This window comes from Atta colombica, unplaced genomic scaffold, assembly GCF_001594045.1.
Source record: "Atta colombica isolate Treedump-2 unplaced genomic scaffold, Acol1.0 scaffold277, whole genome shotgun sequence".
Taxonomy (NCBI): Eukaryota; Metazoa; Arthropoda; class Insecta; order Hymenoptera; family Formicidae; genus Atta; species Atta colombica.
This window is the reverse complement of record NW_017259378.1, coordinates 1,032,436-1,039,969: the sequence shown is the minus strand read 5'-3', so window position 1 is coordinate 1,039,969 and position 7,534 is coordinate 1,032,436.

Sequence of the window (7,534 nt, the reverse complement as noted above, 5' to 3'; positions counted from 1 at the left end):
ATATATATATATATATATACATATATACATATATATATAAAATACATGTAACATCTGCTATATATAGTATGCAGAGTAAAATTTTCCTCAAAGAGAACAAAAGGACGTTTTGAAATATAAAAAATTACAGATAAAAACTAACTAGTCCAATTTGTTGCATTCCGCATACACATCAAGGGAAAAGTCTCATCTAGCACATTTAAGTCCGCAAAACAGAAGTAAAGATAGTGATAATGCTGCGAAAGGAAGAAAGGAGGTCGCGCACGTAGAGAAACGCAATAACACCGCTCTTTCTCCTCGTCCTTTAAAAGACTTGGAATATTGTCCTGCAGTGCAAACAATCCCAGACACATTCTGCGTTCCACTTTGGAGTCGGAGGCTGCGCGACAAGACGCACAACCTCCGCGGCTTGTTTGCCTGCAGGCAAATGTGTTTCCTTAGGCTGTCCGAAATGTTTGGACGGGTCCGCGCGCGCCCGCACACATAAGTGTTCAATGATTCAATGGTAGGCACCAAAGCGGCGTAGATAAAGGGCCACGGATAGAACGTCCATCTTTTCGAGCACCTGTGGAAATCTGTCGTGATTCGTCGCTGTCAAAGCGAGCGAGAGCTAGTTTAATTCTTCAAATCATAATCATACCTGATTATGATCTCATCGATCGATTCTAACAAGATTGTGAATCAATATTGCAGCGACTAAGAAGACGTCAAATTTCTTATTAATAATACTAGAGCATTAATTAAAAATCGTCGTTCATGCGATGATCACTTATGCGCAATTAATCCTTAAAGTCCAGGTTTCATTATGCAACGAAGATCGAGGATTGCGAATTAAGGATTAGAATTTGAACAATCAGATAATTTGAATTTTAATCCGTTTTAATTAATTGAATTTTAATCTCTAATTCGCAACTTTCTTCAATGCACAATGTAGCACAAGCTTAGTAATATGATGATTTTCTAGACCTTTACTGCACATAATGGATCATTTGTGTCTATTTATGTAGCACAAATTATTCCAGCAATTGCAATGTTTCAACAATATTACAATAACATTGCAAACATTACAGCAATGTTGCAAGTTTCTAAAATAAAAAAAAAGGATAGAGATCACTGTTCATTCAGATACTCCTAGTTTTCAAGGAAAAGAAATGTGCAGAACACAAATGATCCATCGTGTGTACTAAGAGTTAATATTGATGTCATCATTTTATAAGTACATGTTGTTATGAACATAAACATAATGTTTGCGATATAATTTAAAGGGATTAAAAGAAATAAAAATATGATACAATATTAAATAAGATAAATACAAAAAAAGAATGCAATTCTTTACGATATTGTCTGTAAACACTCCACGTAATACTGCGTTCTCCATTTGCATTCTGTCCGGTAGTGCATGTTTCATAGTGTAATACCGTTAAATTTCTCATCGCTTTATTCGCTTTCCTCACGATTACACGTCACGCCGACATTCGATGTCACGATAGTGAGCCATATCGCAGCATGATATCTAAACGCTAATAGCGCTTCACGTCCACGTGCTGATCTCGCAAGATCTCAAGGCGGCGTCATGTGCCGCTGCCATCTTACACGTCGTCACGTCGGCAGGTATACGGGTATCCGTCCCATTTGCAACTAGTCGCATTATTGTTAGCCCGAGGTATCTCTGCCATACCGCGCGGTACACACGCCGCCTGTGTACACACGTATCTCCGGTTCAGGCAGGTAGGTACCCACGTACGAGGCCGCCTCGTCCTGAAACCGGGTAGGTTGTGCACACGACACATATATACAAACATATATATGCACACATAAACCTTGATAGAGGTATGTGACGATACGCAAGAGTTTAACGTATGTGTTTGTGTATATGTGTATGTATGTACGTGAGAGAGCGGGTGTATCTGGGGGGTGGCGTAATATAGAGAGCGGCTAAAGGCGGACGTAATTTCCTGCCCGCCTGACAACGTAGACATGTTTGCGCAACTAACACACGCAACCTACTTAGAGCCTACATATGTCCCTACGACAATGCGCCAACACACGCCTAATCTATTCCCGGCAAGTATGCGAGACTATGAATATGTTGCAGTTCTGTATGTTACGTACATCTGTGCGCGTGTACCATTGCGCGCGCGTGAGCTCGCTTACGGCCTGCAACGTCTACACCCAAGGGGCTTTGATCGGAGTGCTGAGGAGAGATATTCAACGGCAGGGATGGAGGGAGAGTGTCGGCGCGTTGGATGTAAGTTTGCGAGGAAGTAGTTGCACAGTATTAATTCGGCTGACGCTTCTCGATCGGCTGTAACATGGCATAATAAGTGAATAGTGCATTAACTCGAGATAGAGATTATTGCTTCTCTGCAATTCGTGTTCCCATATTTCTCGATATATCTTTTTGAATATAAAAAGATTTTGTCATCGTTTATCAAGTTTGATTTAAATAAACTGCAAATGACAATCAAGCGATCTTTTCCTGTTTTCTTCTCGGCACATTCTTCTTAATAGACATTCAAGAGTTTCTGATTGTGATTCTAAAATCGTGTAGGTAAATGCACCGCGGATTTTAGTTGTTCTCCATCATGTGGCCTAACGTCTCATCGTTTTGAATCCTCATCGTGTATTTGTATCAATTGCAAGGATTTCTGTAGTATTATCAGCATTTTCAGTTGAGCATAACTGATGTATGTAGCAGATTCTATTCTGGCACTGCTTGCAAAAACGACATCCTAGGGTGTAAGCTGTTGAAAGTTGAATCGCACGTTGGCAAGAAGCACAGGGCTCTTGTCCAAATACTGACTCACTACGACAACAATGGATCTACCATCTTCATCTACGTCATAGCGGCGAGCAGGGGGTCGAAAGCTCAGCTGATTGCCTGGTATCACCCGTGGGGAAGAAACAGTCGGTTGTTAAGTGTCACGTGTGGGACAAAGCGATACATCTAAGCACGCAGTAGTAATATACGCGTTTTCATTTTTGGCATCGATTATACTTAAATTAATAAAGAATATATTATTATATTAATTAAATAAATCGTATATGAATTAATTAAATCGTTTACAATAACGATTTAATTGTAAATATATATTTTCCAATGATCACAAAATTCAAAGTTCTTAAAAAAGAATATGCGATATGTTCTTGCGTAATTCGAGACGTTTTTAAAATTTTTCGTAAACAATAGAATATGTCATACCGAATGGCATGTCAGTTGAATCCTCGAAGCTGGTGTGCTTATAAATCGTTAGGGCGCGTGTTAGGGTGAGAATTAAGTGTGTCGGCTTACAATAATATGGGCTAATGCTATGCAAAACAGAGCCGGTTACTTCTCACCCGAACTATCAATGGATCCTTCAATTTAAGAAACTCCAGCAGATAATTCAACTACAGATATTATATTTTTCTTATAATAAATATCTTTATAACTGAATAAGTATTTATAACGCTTTTATATTTATTTCTCCAAGTATATAATCTTCTCCTATATAAAGTATTCTAGAATATTACAGATAATTCTAAGATATCTCTCATTTAGTTTATTCGAGAGCAGAGAGGATACGCGTTATTGTTCGTTCTTTTAATGTTCCGGGAATATTCCTCAAAGGATATCTATACGGCACCCAGAGGATATCCTTAGGCTATTTGAAATGCCAGTAGCGTAACTGGGGTGCGGTTAGTACGTCTCCACTCGTAAATGTCAATTCAACACAGACGTGTTGCGTAATATCAATTTGTTTCCGTTATACACAAATGTTCTTTACGTCAGGCGATTCGTAATTAGTTGTTACATGATTTCCGCCACGTTTGATAAATATACATTATTTACATTCCTCATCGTACTTCAATTTATTCTCCCGTAACGATTAAGCGAACGGAAAATTACACAATTACATTCCCGCACGCAAGTTTGTCGCGCTCCGCGATTTTGTAAAATCAATTACAGATTTTGTAATTGCGCGAATTTTTTAATGAAATTTTCCTGCGTATTCCACCACGATACATGCACGTACAGACGCACGTAATAAAGTAAATTAGACGAGCCGTAACATCGTGATAATTAGCTTCCGTAATGAACCTCGATAATTTTCAGCTTTCTGCATAATTTCAAATCTAATCTGGCCACTCGTTGGTCCACCATTGCGCAATACTATCGCATCTACCATTATCTTTTTCCTCGTCAAATGTAAATGCAGGCAATATCGCAATGTTGGCGCCAATGGTCCGCGCTCGAGTGACTGGTGCTGATTGATGTTGCGATGTTTGGCCAGAGGGTTGTTTCTGCGCACCCCACCCCCGACGGACCCAATAAGCACCTCACGCACACGCGCGCGCGTGCACAAGCGTTCCCATCCACCTACGCCTAGCCCGAAGGAGATGGTGCCATTGTTTACTCGAGCTGCAGCCCGTCTGTCGCGAAACCTCTTCTGCCATATCCCTTAGGAAAAGGTGGGAAGGGATCTTGGTTTTAAACCATTCCCCTACAATAGCCACACGATCGACGACATCAATTTGTTGGATTTGAACCATGAAAATTTATCGCCGACGATAATCGTTAAGATTGTGTGTAAATATTTCTCGTGAAAATTTACATCGCTTTAACAATTATTGTTATTAAATCTCAACAAAAATATCTATATTTTTACCTATTCTTTGATCTTCCAATAATAATTAAAATGTTGAGAACGATAGTCCCAAATTAATTATAATTGATGTTAACGAAAGAAATATTATGTATTCCTCATCTTTTAATTTTATATAATCTAAATATTTTTTGTGATGTTGACTGAATAATTTTCTTTAACAAGATTGTATGATAAAAAACACATATTTATCAAACACAACACTCTCTTTCTCTCTTTCTTTCTCTCGCTTTCTCTTTTTCCCATCTCTCCTTTTTCCATCCCTCTTTCCCAATAGTTCGTTTCATTGCATAGTTATCAAAGCAAAAAAAGTAGCGATAAAAAAACGGAGATATAAATCCCAGTGGATGAGCATGGAGTTAGAGTGTGAAAACAGCACCGATTGTATAAACAAAATTGTTTATCGGTAAACGCAATAATTGTCTCATATTTTCTATCGATCGTTTCACATGATTCGAAGCCTGAAGCCTTAAACAATGCAAGGCAACAGCGATAGCGATAGAAATAGCAATAGTGATAGTGATAGGAACAGAGAAATCTAACATACGGAAATGCCAATACACATAGGAACATGAAATAAGGCAATAGTCTAAAGATAAATTTTTGACGAGTTGGAATTCTGTGTCTATCGCCTTATAGCCTATCTATCAGCGTTCAGATTTTTCATTTTGTTTATATGTGCTATAACCTTGAAGTAGATGGAAAAATGTACTACAGTCTATATAAGAGATCAAATTGGTTGATATTTTTATTTCTTTCGTGGCATTGTGCAACGGGAGGCGACCATTATATATCGCTCATTTCTATGCTATTCTTATCGCGATTCTTGTCGTTAATGCCTCACATTATGTGTCCAGAGTTTAATACTCACTACTTTAACTAAGTGCTTCATGCTAAAGACGCAATATTTCCTAAACGAAAATTTTTAAAGGATCTCTTTATGATAGTTCCATTTAAAAAGAATGAAAAATATTATCTTAAAAAAAGTTTTAATTATATGTTTTCCGGCTAGTTACTACTTTTCATTTCAACAATAATTTTACAATCATTAGATTCAGTTAATTATACGTTAATTATACATTATACGTTATACGTTAATTATACGTTATAATAAAAATTCTTTTTAAACTGAATAAGTATAATAATTTATAAAAATAAATATCAATATATCTAACAATCTATCTAACATAAATTGCATGTTCTATGTGTAATCTACTCTTCACGGCAATTGATAAGATTTGCTAATAACTAAATATAATAAATAGTGGAGTGTCGTTGTTTTACCGGCGTATCCCGACGACTTTATTTCGCGACTGCAACAACGATAATGAATTCGCGCAACTGGCTGTATGACGCCGAATTAAAATCGAGTTAAAATCACTCGCGCGTATAAACGTGGCGCCCGTCGTTAAAACTCGTCCAACGAATGGCGATATATCGCCAGACGAATATATCGTTGGTCCTGGTTTGACCCCGAATCCCCCGTCTGCTATCCCCGCTTCCTCAACCACTGTCACCCGATCCGCACCCCGTCACCGCGCTCGCGGCCCGAAAGTGCATTAATTATACGAATGTGGACGTGCGCGCGGTACGGGAATATTTTAATCTACTTAAAAAGCCATCCGTTTGAAAGTAATTATCACGATGAAATTAAAATGTCAACGGGGGCGGCAAGCGCGCTCGTGTTTGTGCTCCGCGATCGCCGCGCGCGTCCTGTTTACCTGCAAATCTAACTAATCTAAATGGTAATGTGCGACGGAATTACGATACGCGGCCGTAACCACTCCCCGGTTCCCTTTCAGTCCACCGATTCACTCATCATCTCTTCACTCCCCTTCTTCCTCATTGTCGACGCGTTAACAAACGTTTTCCGCTCATAAAAATGTTCACTCGTTGACTTTCGGTATGTGTGATGAGTTTTAAATTCATAATGAGCTTGAATTTGAAGTTAGATTTACAACGAGTAATCACTTTATATGCCAAGAGGAATAAAAGATGATTATGTCCTCAGGATGTGAGAATTCATTAATATTTAAATTGACTGAGCGTGTAATCGCTGCAATAATATATCTATCAATGATATATTACCAGTAAAATTACCAATTAGCTAAGTATCAAATTGATTTTAATTTTGTACTCTTTATCTAATTTTGTATAATAGATTGTCGGCATTTCATCGATGACGCAAATGGCGTCGTACATGAGACCTCGAGTCTTTCCTTTAAGAAGAATCTTGCAGCACGCATCGGGCACCGCAACCAATTTCAATATTTACAGAAACTCGAAAGTTTCACACGATTTACAGGTAAAAGCAGGAACGTTCGCATTGATTTACAACAATAATTCTTTCAGCATTGCACGAAGACATGCCCCGTGCATATCAAGTGACAAACAATATCTAACATTCGATCATTTTGTTAACGTAATGCTTTATTTGCAAAGATGGTATATAAATAGTAATGGAAAACTTAGATTGCTAATTATCATGTAAATTAATTTTTATTAAGAAGGTCTATCTATTTTTGAACTTATTTTTTTCATAGAAAAATACAGAAGATATTTCTTATTTCACACGTATTAATTTAATCTACTCCTTTTATGTTTTCGCTGAAGCTTCAAAATGTTTTATCACTGAGAAAAATCTTCTTATTAAATCAACAAAAATTAATCCAACAATGACAACACGATATCAAACAGAATTAATAATCAATGTATATGCTTGAAAATATGTGATGTATATACTTATATATTTTTCAAGTTCCTTATATTTTTTTTATTTACAAATTATTAGCACTTAAAGATTGTAATATATTTAATTTCTTGTGTTTTCTTGATTCGGAGAGATTCAATAATTAACGGATCCTCTTATTAGTATATATATATATATA